At 52.0% G+C, this 12,924-nt stretch overlaps 1 protein-coding gene across 10 annotated transcripts in view; it reads right to left on the reverse strand.

The window, feature by feature from the left end:
* Positions 1 to 6: 6 nt before the first annotated feature.
* The window catches only part of CUNH1orf74 (chromosome unknown C1orf74 homolog), a 123,305-nt gene continuing 110,387 nt past the window's right edge, over positions 7 to 12,924 (reverse strand). For 9 of the 10 annotated variants that reach the window (XR_002024996.2, XR_002024995.2, XR_004516693.1 and 6 more), the window contains one exon: positions 7 to 209. The gene's annotated coding sequence lies outside the window, so the exon portion shown is untranslated. Of the gene's footprint in view, positions 210 to 1,682; positions 1,792 to 12,924 lie in introns of all 10 variants that reach the window. The other variant, XM_033762240.1, reaches the window with a different exon arrangement.

The following is a 12,924-nucleotide window of genomic DNA, read 5'->3' on the forward strand; positions in this document are numbered from 1 at the left end:
GGAGGGTTTCCTTGAGATGTGGGGTCTCCTCTTGGCACCGAGGCTTTAAACAGCAGCCTCACCTCTGGAGACTCCTGGCTGGGCGTAGCCCCGGGCAGGCGGTCCCAGGAATCCAGCAGCGGGCGTCACGCCCATCCGGCGTCACGCACCCCACCCCAAGACGCGACTGGGCGAGCTCCAGGGTCCGCCTGCCTGGGCTGGAGGGGCCGCTGCAAACAGAAAGCACCAGGCAGATGTGTGTGGTGGGAAGAAGGCCCTGCATTGCCCCCAGGCACTGCACTTGGCACTGTCCCAAGGCCGGGAGGGGCCAGCTTCCCTCTGTGTCCTGGACAGGGCGGACAGATCAAGCAGAGGCACCAAGACCAGAGTTCGAACCCAGTGTTAAAGCCCCACACACGCTACTGGCCTGAGAGGACTCAGGTGTCCAGCAGTCTGGAAAACACAAGACTCCTCTGCTGGAGAAAACCATGGGTGACCCTGGATTCTTGGGGAATTTGGAGGATTCTTACATGATCAGGAAGGTGGTCAAAGCTCACCCAAGAGAAGTTTGACAGGAACGAAGAGGACCTCACCTCACAGGGCTGGCAGGCAGCCCAAGGACAGGTAACTGCCTGTGAGTCACTGCCCAGCTGCAGTCAAGCGGGGCTCCCAGCCCCACCCTGCGGGCAGGAATGCCCGCCTGGAGGGTTGGAAAACAGACCTGCCTGACCGCAAAGGTGGAGGGAAGGCTGTGGCACTGTTGGACTAATAATCACAGCAGCCCCGCAGGCCCTGCCACACCCGAAAACACAGCTCCCTTTGTAGCTCCTGGCCCTGGACTTAGAACCGCTGCACAGGCAGAAGCAGGTCCAGGTTTACTGGCCTTCTCAAAGAAAACTCTTCTCCAAGGCTGGCTCCGAGGGCTCCCAGAGGCTACCTGGTCCCTGTCGGGGCCCCACGGCGCCCACACTGGCATCACACTGGAACCCGACTGCCTCCAAGCTGCAGTGCAAAGGGGACCCTCTCCCTGTTCCAGCACTGCCTTTAGATGCATAACCAATACTGTGATAAATGCTGCCTTTTCGCAGTAAGCAGCCCATGAAATCTGGCTCAGCTCAGCAATCAGAGATCATGCAAACAGCCTCACTTTGCCCGCCCCTGTAGAACTCAGAGATCCCTAGGTCTCCACGGAAAAGCGTCCTCTGACACTCCTGCCTTCTGAGACCTCCCACCCTCCGTCCACTCCCTGAATGCAAAGGGAAAACCAGCAGAGGATGTGACAAAGAGCCCGATAATAATTAACTCAGCAGAACAGAACGGTGTTGCAATCCCAGCCAGGCAGCAGCAGCCTCAGCAGGAGTGGCTGGGACCCTTTAACTCTCCCTTCCCTCACCGAGACCCAGAGCTCGGCTAAGTAAGCCTTCCTTGTCTCAGACGCACAAGCCAGGGCAGGCCCTGCTGGTTTGGCTTCCCAGAAGGAAAACGTCAGCTGTGCTGTGGGACAGGGGTACCGACTGCTTCCAAGTCAGAGTGCAGTGGCCTGAGAAGTGCGGGAGCCAGCGCAAGCCCGGGGGGGAGGGGTTCAGAAAGGAGCACCCTAATCCAGCACCCATGGCTCTCCTAGGGTCCAACCAGGGCTAAGGAGAGCAGGGGACACAGGCCAAGCCCCTCTGCCCCAGTCTCCCCCGCTCCAAAGTGCTCACCCGATTCCATGGAGCTCAGGAGCTCCTGCCCCGGAAATGGTGGTGACACTACCTCCCACTCCTGTTTTTCTTGCATCCACACCAACTACCAGCAACTTCTGTTAGCCTCCTGCCGAAGGAAACAGAATCCGCTTTGCCCCCTGGCTGAGCCTGTGTGCCCGGGAACCGCAACAGCCTCTCCAGAGTCTTCAGCCAAAGTAAAAAACCAACAGGCCACTTACTCCCTATCCAGAACCCCGCACAGGTACACACATGTGCACGCACACATGCACACGCATATCGCGGGTCAAGCCCAAAGCCCTTACCACGCATCTGTGCAACCTACAGTGTCCTGCAGCCCATTCCCTGCCTGCCTCTGCTGCTCCCTGCCCTCTCCCAGCACAGGCCTCTTGCTGTGCTTTCAAGTTGCCAATGTTCTGATTTCAGGCCTATCAGCTATGCCTGCCACTTGGATGCTCATCTCCCGGACAGCTGCAAAGCTATCACTGTGTTTCGTTTTGTTTTGCGGGGGAGGTACGGGATCAAACTCAGGACCTTGCACTTGCAAGGCAGGCAGGGAACCACTGAGCTAAATCCCCAGCCTACTACTGTGTTGTACATCTTTGTTCAAATCCCTGGCTTCTCCATGAGGCTACCCTGACTGCCGCACTTAAAATCACAAACAGCTTCCCCGCCAGGCGGGACTGTTTGCTAACCTTAGCACTCCTAACCCACCTACCACGGTACTGGTGGGTTTTTTATTTTTTTAAATTTTATATTTTTAGCACCTTCTAACCAATTACACAGTTTACCTGTCATGTTTATTTCCTGTCCTCTAGCAAGGATGCAGGGTTCAGGAAAGCAGGGATTATTGTCTGTTTTGTTCAGTACTGTTTTCCAAGTGGCTGGCACACAGCGGGTATCTCATATTCGTGGAATGCATGGATTCACACTGTAGTGTCAGTAACTACGCGGTTTAATGAGCCCCGTCTTGTTCATGAAGCTGCATCTCCAACAAGGCGGTGCACCACACCGTTACTAAGAGCGGAGACTCATGCCCTGCCCTGACTCAGCCAACAGAGATGTCTGCGCCGCATCCTCCTTCCCTGCTGCACTCCTGGCTGAGTCTCTTAACGGAACGGGGGTGGGATTCGAAGCTACAGCTTCTGCGGGGCAAGTTGCCAGGGCAGTCAGCTGAGGTCTGGCCAGTGAGCAGTGGAGGGACGGGGGCGGAAGGACGATGAAGGCAGAAGGAAAGGTGGACAGAGGAGAAGAGAGCCCCTGCCTGGCCGTGACTCAGGCTCAGGCTCACCCGCCGAGGTGCTCAGGGCCTTGTCCTGCGGGGCTGGGCCCTGGAGATGCACACGCGACTGAGGAGGCGTGGCCTCGCTCCCCGGTTGGTAAGCAGTGGGGCCTCAGGCAGGGCCTCCCCAGGAAGCAGGAAGGCGGGCCTGGAGTGCAGACATACAGGTGAGAGCCAGGGTCCAGCAGGGCCAGCTGCGGGAAGGACTAGAGCCCAGGCCTCCGCCCCAGTGACGTTGCTCCTCCTTCCCTCTCCTGATGACTGGAGCTCCGCTCTCTCCTGTTCCTAAGGGCTGCAGGAGATGTCCCCACCTCTGAGCTTCTGTCTCTGCCCTCACAGCGTGAGGCGAGTCTCCCAGACTCAGGATTTCATGCTCCCACACAGTGCCAATAGTGACATCTCGAAACCTCTTGGCGGCCTCATTCCAGTCTTGGGAGCCTGGTACTGGCTGGGGTTCCAGGGGTGGTGCTTGTGCTGCAGAAACACCTGGGACAGACACCTCCAGGCTCCTCCCGAGGGCCGGCTTCCACCTCCTCACACTGGCAGGGCAGGTGGGGAGACGCCCAGCAGGGGCGCGTGGAGAGGATGACTCACTTTCCCTCCTCAGGGACGGGGATGCCCTGCCCAAGGTCAGGCTCCCAGCTGCCCCGGGATCCCTGCTCCTTCTGCTCTGTCCCTAAGTGCTCCAGGATGCTCACCTCCTGAGAGGTACAGCCCCGGGTCACCTGCAGCGTGGCAGCCCAGCGCTGGCCAGCTCCCTGAAAAGAGGGAGGAACACCAGAAGCTCCTGACACCGCCACCCCTTCCCATATCCCCACATCCCTGGAATACACAGGCGGGCCATGTCCATGCTGCTCCTCCACCCTCCACCCTCCCGTCCACTCTGCTCTGCCCTGGACCTCTGGGAATTAGGTTCTCCAGAACTGCATCCAGATTCAGTGAACTTTGGCCAAGGATTTGCTGTGTGGAGCTGCCGCGCCGCCACGGCCCAGCCTCACTGAGGACAGAGACGGACACCTGTCTGGAGGCAGCATGTACCCCTGGGCAGTCAGCACCCAGGGAGGGGAGATGGAGTGTGCTTGGGGGCCACTGCATCCTGACATTTGCTTCCTGTGCTATCACAGGGCTCCCCCAGGACTGTAAAACCCTAAATGTGGCTACAAAAGGGTCACTGCGAGACAACTACAAGTCCCTGTGTTCAAAGTGGCATCTGAGAGCTGAGTAGGAAGAAATAATCATCTTGCGGTTTGCTGGGAGGTGGCAGGGGCATCTGGCTGCCCATCTGGGAGCAGCAGCTCCAAGCAGCTTTGAATCAGCGCCTCCGCCGTGGCCGTGCTGCGAGCTATGCCAATCTGAGCCACAGCCACTTCTGCAGCTCAACAGAGGCACAGGCTTGGAAAGTTGGGGCTTTGACTGTAGCTCCTCGTAGAACATACACTTCACATGCACGAGGCCTGGCTTTCACCCCAGTGTAAAACAACAACAACAAAACCCCAAAAACCAAAATGACTAAATCCCCGGCAAGCCCCCCTGCATGCCTCACCTGTCACTTGCCAACCACTTCTGACCCAGGCTGCCCTTCAGGGTTGTGCAGAGTCTTGGAATGTCACCTACCGAGGCCAGGCCGGACATCACCAGGGGTCTCTGGGACTCACAGAGCCTTAGAGGGGCCCAAGGCCCAGCCAGGCTTGGGACCAGCAAAGCCCCTGCAGTCCTGGGTGCTCTGTCCTCAGGGGGGACTCAGGACAGACTTTACAGTGAGACCTTGCGGGTGGGTACAGTTCCCATTCCACACTCAACAGCTGGGTTGCTCTGGACTCCCCTGTTGGCTTCCAGAGCCCCATTCCTGCAGAAGGGATTGTGACAAATCCACCTCATACCTGGTGATGGTAAAGGAAACAAGTCAGGCACGATCCTCAGCGAAGCCGGCTGGGCAAAGGCCCCTCCAAGGATGTTTAATAACTCTCCTGCCAGGTTAAGCAGCTCCCCTTCCACCCTGGGGGAGTCCTGGACCCCTTGCATGTCCTCCTTATTCCTTAAGGGTGGCAAACTCCCAGAGGGCCATGACCTGGACCCCAGGTAACAGAGCCCCTGAGCAGCGCTCCCTGGGCTGGGGGTGGGGCCACACCTGGCCTCAGGCCAGCAGGAGGAGGGTGGTGGCAGGGGAGGGAATGTTTACAAACACAAGGGCAGAGGGCAAAGGAGCCAAGTGGCCTTCAAGAGATAGGGAAAGAGGGCAGCACCAGATAGGGGTCGCGGTCAGGGCCAGTCTGGACTGCTCTGCATGAGCTCACGAGGGGCCAGCACTTCCTCTCCAGCCTCTGTCTCTGCAGAGCAGAGCCTGGCCGGGCTCCCATCACAGCCGGATGCACAGAATTCAAACCTGAGCACCTCTGGATTGAAAATATTGATAATTAGGTTTCCATAGCTGTGGAAATGTTTATAAGATGCTTTTAGGTGGGCAAATTGGCGTAAAGTCTACTTAACTCTAAAGGAAAAAACTATTCAGGGAGATACTATCCAAAAATGTCAGTATCTTCCAATTCTTGCTGCTTCCCTGCTCCGTCATCTCCCACAGCAAGCGTACTTTGGTGGAACAGTGACAGTGAAGAAACAGTAAGATGCAGGACTTGTGTCCACAACCAGTACCTTGATGACCCTCCCTCCTGCTGCCTGGGCTTTTCCCTGAGTCCTCCATCAACTGACACAGTGACTCTTGAGAGTTTGCATTGAGTCTTCTACACGGCTGCAGATTTTTGCAAGATGTGGTTTTTCTTTTCTAGGGGTCGTGAGCAGCATTAGGTCAGGAGAGTTCCTCAGTAAAGCAGTGGGCTGACAGCCCTGCGTGGAGGGAAGACGGCCAGCGGGGAGGCAGACGCTGACCGGTAGCTGGAGCACCGGCCTTCCTGCCGATGCCTGTCTGGACGGAGAGAGAAGGGGGAAGCTAAAATCCCTGCCCTGCTCAAGGTGGTCTCTCCAGGATAAGGCCGGCGGGTTCTGATTTCCCCACTGCTCACTTGGAAATGCGTATCGCCACCTCGCACAGTTCCAGTGTAAATACACGTGCACGCGTATGATGGTGACACTGCAGCTGCCTCTCATGTATGTGCACTGTGCCCAACGAGAAATCCCAAGCTCCCAGTGTGGGGCATTGCCACAGAAGATGCAGGAATGCCAGGCACCTCTGAGTCTCAGGTGAACTAGGAATACGTGGGCGGTGGGAGGTGGCACCGGGTACTTTACCTATACTGGATCATTACTCGTTGTTTATCCACAGTTTGACTTTTACCGGGCTTCCTGACCTATTTGCTAAGATCTGGCAAGCTGGCTCACAGTGAGTTGTTCTCCCTGGCCCTACTTCCCACTCGCCTAACACCGTCCCCTTCACCTGTCTGTCAGACAGCTGACTGCGGCCTGGCAGGGCATGTGGGTGGCCTGGTCTCCAGAGGCACTGACAGCAGCTGCCGGCCGGGGCCTTCGTCACGGACCACAGAGGGGTGTGTGCCTCCGTCAGCGGGACTGCACACGCTCCTCAGTGGTGCTCATGCCTTTAAGCTCCACTCCACAAAGAAATAGCTGTGAACCTTCTGCAAATACCAGAAGAGAGTGTGCCTCGGCTGCAGCCCTTGCTGTGCCCCAGGCTCCACTGTCACACAGCACCACCTCAATACCACTGCAGCCCTTCCCGGTGGCTCGCAGGGAGACGCGGATGACCAGCCTGGTCTCACAGCTTCAGGGCCTGCGGTTCACCCGGAGCCCTACAGTGAGCGTTGGGCCATGATACGCTGCGGTAATAAATTAACCATAAAATCTCAGATTAGCACAATGAGTGATTGTTGCTCACACAAAGTAACACACATAGCAGCGTGGAGGCTCCGCTCCACCAGGCACTCAGTGGCTTCTGCCATCTGTGCCGCACCAGCTGGACACAGGGCCCCGGAAGCGAAGGCCGCTGGGGACTGTCCTATGACTGCATGCTTCGGCCACAGAACGACTCACCCAACTCAGCTGGGGCTCCACTGGCCAGAACTGCTCCCAGAGCTCAAAGTCACTCTGATACACGTGCGGGGAGGAAACCACAGCAGGACTTGGTGAATGCAGTGTGGTCTAATGCAACCAGCACATGGCAAGACCAGAATTCAACCACTGAGCTCAAGCTTCGAAAGCCTCTTGCTACCACAACTTTTGGCCTCCCAAGTTGAGGCAATCTGCTTGCCTGAAAGAAAACGTCATGCAGAATAATTTGCAGAATGTGATGCCACAAAGAGACTGGCAGAAACGGGCTGTGGTGAAACATTCTAGATTTCCTGAACCAGTCTAGGAGACCTATATGCCACTCCAGTCGCTAAAGGAAGAGAGGCTGGTGGTGAGGGTAAACCCTCAAAGAGAAGATTCCAGTATATCTGGTTTGACCAGGACTCTGTTCACTTTAGCACTCAAAGTCCCATGTTCCAGGAACCCTTCAGTCCCAGGCTCAGTGGAAAACTGGCCGCTGTGGTTGCAGCTCAGTGTGCTGTGTCCTGGTGAGCTTCTGCAAGTGTCCCTGCCAGTGGCTCAGTAAACTCTACATGAAGATACCCAGTGACTGAGAAAAGTCAAGTCGTCTCTGGATCCAAGAGAAACCTGGAGGGAAATGGCGTGGGGAGAACACGCTCTGGAGGCCCTGGGTAGAGCTGGCTTCCTGAGCTGCGTGGACGGCCCGTGGCCTGGAGAAGAGCAGGGTGGTGCTTCACAGCCCACAGACGGCTCCTCCCAGACGACTCCCAGCCCGCAGCCAGAGTGTGGACCTTCACAACTGGTTCTCAAGCCAAGCACTGTTGAAGCAGGTCACTCGTCCTAAATCTGTGCCATCTTTACAACACACATGCGTATACACACACACACACACACACACACACACACACACACCCTTGCACTTTTTCCTCCTGTGCTTTGTTACTTTTGGCTTGTGTGCCCTTCACGGTGAGCTGGATTTGGCATGGACTTTGTCCTGTGTACTCTTCCTCCTCTCCCCGCTGAAGGCCAAAGCCCCAAGCCAGAGTCCAGCTGTGAAAGTCGCCCCGGGCCTGATTCACAGGGCGCCCCTCTCCCAAGTGCTGTGGTCTGAATGCCTGCTCCCTTCCCGCAGCGCCAGCCACACAGCTCTGCTGTCTGCACAGCCACTCACTTGCCTTTGCCTTAGCAAAATCCTGCACAAGAAGCAGATCTAATTCATGAACTTGGGCACCTCTGATAAATTCTTCTCAAACTTTGGCAGCAAACGAATCTGTATGATTCAGTTAGCAGTCAGTTCCATTCAGTTTTGTGAATCTTTTCCTTAAAATCTCAAACTTGCACACTTACGTCTACTCACGTGCAATCATTTTGTGATTTGTCCCTGAACAGGTAACATAAACTCCTCAAGGTCAAGGATGTCCGAGGGTACAGCTCAATGTTTGTACACTAAGTAGGTGTTCAAGAAAGGTACTGATTAATTAGGGAAACCTGAGTTACAAATATTTCTTGAGGAACATGATGGCATGAAGATCTCTCTCTCTCTCTCTCTGTCTCTCTCTCTCTCTCTCTCTTTCTCTCTCTCCTCTCCGCTCTCTCTCTTTTTCAACTCCATCTTGCTAGAGAAAGAAACTTTTTGCTCTAAGAATTGGAAGGAATCTGAGAACCACTCATCAGCAGATTCCAAATCCACACAGCCTTGAGATAAATGCAATTTTTATTCTATCTCCATCGCTGGTGCTTTGGGTTGACAAGACCAGGACTCAGTTTGATGCTAATGTGATACTTGGAACTTAAACACTTTTAGGGTTGGGCCGTGGATCCAGCCCAGCATTTATAACCTTAGAGAAAGAAGAGCATTTGGATCTGGTAGAGCAGAAGGCACAGGTGACAGAGGGTCTCTCTGTGCCAGGTCCATCAGCTTGTGAGGATGCTGTCTCTCCCAGAATCGAACCTGCGGAGCGCAGGGTCTGTCAGCCACTGCCTGTCTCTGTGCTGTCCATGATCACAGGCCCCCTGGGGGTTCCTGACCCACCCAGCCTGGCCCTGACTACCAAGCCAAACACATGCCTACACATGCCCTGGCCCTGACTACCAAGCCAAACACATGCCTACACATGCCCAGGAGGCCCAGCAATGCCCAGAGCAACCAGGGGCCAACAGCATCTGAGCCTGACACGAGCACTGAAGGGAAGCCACCCCACCCACGGCCCTCTGTGCCTCCAGTCTGCTTCGTGTGCGACCTTGCTGTTTGTGTCACCCCTGTAGTGGTCCTGAGGACCCTGAAGCAAGGTCTGATGCCCCCTGACACCCTCCACTCTCAGCTTCTGCCTGGTCCTCACTTTCCGAGCCTGGACCTTTCTTCCAGTTGGTCACGTGTCAGCATGTTGTCTGACTTTTACCCCAGAATCGCACAGCACCCAGAACCATTCATTCACTTAACAGTATCTACTGGGTGCCCAGCCAGTGCCAGACACTCAGCAGTAAACAAGTTGGCACAGCCAGTTCACAGGGGACCGCTGTGTCATGGGACCCAGACAGCGACACATAATTACCAAATAGTTCGTTAGTGTTGCAACCAGAATGACCTCGACTTCTTCGGCCTGTCAGGATCACTCTCTCCTCTTCGACCCTAGAGTTCCAAGCTGAGATTCTCACATGCAAACCCATCGTGGCCGTCCTAAAAGCTCCCCAGCCTCCTCATGCTGGTCTCCTCTATGCTGGCTCCAACCCCTCCAGCCCAGTGTAGCCCTCAGTGCAAAGCATGGACCCCAGCCTTTTCTCCAGTACCCGAAAGACAAAACACACAGCTGCTGTATGTAAGAAACTTTACTGAAAATGTAGAAGTGATTCAGGGAAATTATAATCTAAAAGCAATTATTAGCTTTTGCTATCCCCAGAATCCACCCAACTTCGTGGCACATTCCTGCTGCCGTGTCCCTCCTTGGCCCAGAGCCTTTGGTTGTTGGAGCCAGGGCCTCCCTCTTTGCATAGGAAGCCTGCCCTCTGGGAAGGAAACTCCTTCTCCCAGCCCAGCCTACAGGACAGCCTCTGGCAGGACAAAAACCCACACCAGCCTATCTGCCCTGGGATTAACACACAGCAGCCTGCACTCATTCCTCCTCAAAATACTTACTGAGCACTTACTTTGTACAAGGTGTTGCGCTAGGTAAAAGAAGATACCGAAGCAAACAAAAGAGATGAAACCCTGTCCTTGGAGATAAAGAATAAACACTAAACCTGAACACTACAGATTTCAACACTACAGAATATTTTTTTAAAAACAGGATGACATGATACTGAGGGAGTCTCAAGAAGATGTACACTTCAGAAAGGATGAAAATAAAAATCTCTCTGAGGAGGTGACATGGGGATAAGCTTGAGAGATTCGGGGCTAGGAGGTAGGCTGGGCCCTGAGCCACCGCAGGAAGGAGAGCCATGCCTGCTCCCGATCCAGCCGCCATCGCTCAAGTGCCGGGAAGGTAGCCACGCGGGTGCCCCTGAACCCCCATAAGTCGTCCCCCCACCTCCTGCACTCTCAGATCTCCTGTGTCAGTCTTCGGTCCCACTCTGCAGAGGCGGAGGTGGTCATCAGGGGTATTTTTCTGAGTTCCCAACTTCGAACATCTTTAAAGAAAGGGCGGGGGAAACTTGTAATAGAACGTTGTGGAGTTCAACCATTCAGAAGGTTGGGGAACTCAATCTGGGCCTTGGAGCCTGAGGTCAGTCAGCGTCGTGGGGTTCAGCCATCAGCCAACTGAGATCAGGGGTCTTGCATCCTCACTCTGAGCCATTAAATGGTAAATACACTATATTGAAATTTTGTTCACTGCAGACATGTTCTGGACTGCTTCTTGATTTCAATTTAATTCAAATGATTTCAGGGTGATAGACTAGTGACTATCATAGGTGGTCAATGTCCAAGTTGTACTTGATCTTAATGTGTTGCTGATTGTATCAGTTGGGATAAAGCATTGCGGATGATTTGATGAGCTGTTTCTCTGATGTTATGAAGATGAGAATGTCTGTGGGTCGTTAAAGACACAGAAGCTAGGGCACAAATATATCAGGAAGATTTGGGTGATAATCCAGAGATTAAACCAAGGACAGTCTGACAACAAAAATAAAAAATGAGAAAACACTTAAGCAAGACACAAGGACAGACTTCCAGTTCATCAATGGCAAACAGTAGGCCAAATGAGGATGAAAAGGCCAATAGTGAACCACCAGGACACCCTGAACTCAAAGCACAAGAAGTAACAAAACAGATCAATCAGGCTCACTCAAAGCACGAAGTAACAAAACAGATCAATCAGGCTCTAGAAAAATTCAAAACAGAAATAATTTCCCAGATAACCATAGAGATAGTGAACAAAATAGAAGTTGTGATTCGAGACTCTACAGCAGAAACTGACAAAAAAATAGTTGAGCTCAGGACCATGATACAAGCCATGAAGGCCCAGCATAAGAAAGAAATGGAAAAAATAAACACCCAACATAGGAAAGAAATCGAATCCATAAAACAGATTCAAATGGATATCCAGGAGATTAAACACTCCATAGAAAGTGTGTGCAACAGAATAAAAGAATGCGAAGATAGACTCTCAGATATAGAAGATAAGATTGCAGTCAGTGACCATGAAAAGAGAGGTCTCTTAAAAACAGTAAGGGATCATGAGAAATCGATCCAACAACTCCTAGATTGATGCAAAGAAGAATAACATAAGACTGATAGGAATACATGAAGTAGCAGAAAATACAAATGACTTAAAAAAGCTGTTTGCAGAATTAATGACAGAAAACTTCCCAAACAGAGGGGAAGAATTTGACATTCTGATAACTGAGGCATATAGGATCCCAACTAGCTACAATAAAAAAAAACTACACCTAGACATATAATAATCAAGAGCCCAGAAACCCAACAGAAGAACAAAATACTACAAGCAGTAAGAGAAAAGAAACAAATCACATACAAAGGAAAGCCCATCAGAATCAAAGCAGACTTTTCAACACAAACCCTTGGGGCAAGGAGAGCCTGGAATGAGATATTTCAAGTACTAAAAGAGAACAACCTCCAACCTAGACTGATGTATCCAGCAAAACTCTCTTTCAAAATGGATGGGGAAATAAGACACTTCCATGACAAAGAACACCTGAGAAACTACATGAATACCAAACCAGCACTACAAGGAATTCTAAACAAGATCCTAGAAAAAGACAATGAAGGCAACAACACTATGAGGCCCAACAGAGCAAATCAAATAGGCAAGGCAAGAAATTAAAAGGAGAAGGTGAAAAAGTAAAAAGAGTCAACAAAAGGCCAATAACATGTCAATAATAAGTCAGTACATATCAGTTATAACCAGCAATGTCAATGGCCTCAACTCACCAATCAAGAGAAATAGACTGGCAAAATGGAATAAGAAGCAAAATACAACAATATGTTGTATACAAGAAACACACCTAGTGCATAAAGAAGTCCAGAGACTGAAAGTGCAAAGATAGAAAACAATTCTCCATGTGACAGGAGCCCAGAAAAAAACAGGGGCAGCAATCTTATTGGCAGACAAAGTAAATTTCAAACCAAAATTGATTCTAGTATTATTGATGTAGGACGGTAGTGTATCATACCTTTATGAATGTAAAGTATCTTATACCTGCTTTATGATACATAGTAGGGACTGCGCTTTATCAGAGCTACATTTAATGATATTACTCTAGAATATTCTCTTTCCAGATAATGATTAAGTTGCTAATAAAAAAAATGGTGCCAGGTACCACAACAGCAACAGAACTTTGCTGTTTTCTGGATATTATTCTTTTCTGTTTCTTTTTGTTTGGTTTGGTTTTGGTTTTTTTTAATGGAATGTGCTGAATATCTATAATTTTGCTCAGATGACTGCAGAACCTGGAAAAGCTGTTGTTGCTATCGATGCATTACACACTGCTATTATTAGTCTATATATA

The sequence above is a fragment of the Fukomys damarensis genome, unplaced genomic scaffold (genome assembly GCF_012274545.1).
Source record: "Fukomys damarensis isolate Sample0158 unplaced genomic scaffold, DMR_v1.0_HiC HiC_scaffold_11, whole genome shotgun sequence".
NCBI classification, from domain to species: domain Eukaryota; kingdom Metazoa; phylum Chordata; class Mammalia; order Rodentia; family Bathyergidae; genus Fukomys; species Fukomys damarensis.